A 1,167-nucleotide genomic window follows, 5' to 3' on the forward strand; every position below is an offset into this window, starting at 1 on the left:
TGCATTCTCTATTGATCTAGACTATGCCAAGATCAATATGATAGAGACAAAAGTCATGCTAACCAGAATGGTTTACCCACGAAATTATACACTTTATGGCATGACCGGATTGGCCATCCTGGTCCAAAACGTGATGCAAAATTGATATTGGAAAAGGCACAAAGAGTTATCCCATAGAATCTCACGTGTGTAGCATGAACACAAGGGAAACTCATTAGGCCATGATGTCCCAAAGCACTTAAAGATTATAGTATGTCCATGAGGGGGCAGTGAGGACAAATCCGCACATGTCCATACTATATATAGCTTGGCTGAATCCTTTTATAAATCTGTATTGGCCATTACCCATAGGTCCAAACTCTCAGTACAAGGCTTGGGGACACACGAATTTAGATGCACTTTAACTAATAAGCATCGGACCATTTAAGTGAGCATAGATATTCTCATCTCAAATTTATTGCGGGTCATGAGCCAGACATATACCATCTTGAGATATTTGGATAAGCCACCACAAATATATGTGCCGTCTAAGATGGATCCTTAGACGAGGATGAGGATGGGGATATATGTTGGATATGAATCTCCCACAAATAATGAAGTACCTTGAGCCAAATATGGGTGATCTATTTAGTGGCCAGGAACACGGATTGCAAGTTTAATGAATCCGACTATCCAATATTAGGGGGAGAAAATAATAAGTTGGTAAGAGAAACAAAATGGCATCGACCATCATTGTCTTGGCAAGATCCTCAGACTAAAGAATGTGAAATAGACGTCCAAAGATTATACATTTACAAAGCTAGCTAATCAAATGCCAGACACATTTGCTGACCCGAAAAATGACTAAGTTTTATATAAACCAGCTTGTAAAACACCAACAAAATTTATGTCCAAGAGAGACACAATCAAGTTGCTACAGAGTCTATACAAGATAGACCAATAAGTTCCAAACGGAAACAAAAGTAAGGTGCAGAGAATGATAATCAAAATCCAAATCCGAGGTTACTAAGGAAACCATCCCAGACATGGAGATAAGGCCGGCCGGCTCTAAGGTACAGGGTGCAAACAATGTAGCTTGGGACGCCAAGCTGCAAAGTATTAAAGGTCCTTGATAATAATAAAATCTCAATCGATTATATCATGTCTGGAACATAATGGAACCAATAA

The sequence above is a fragment of the Brassica oleracea genome, chromosome C6 (assembly GCF_000695525.1).
Source record: "Brassica oleracea var. oleracea cultivar TO1000 chromosome C6, BOL, whole genome shotgun sequence".
Classification (NCBI taxonomy): Eukaryota; Viridiplantae; Streptophyta; class Magnoliopsida; order Brassicales; family Brassicaceae; genus Brassica; species Brassica oleracea.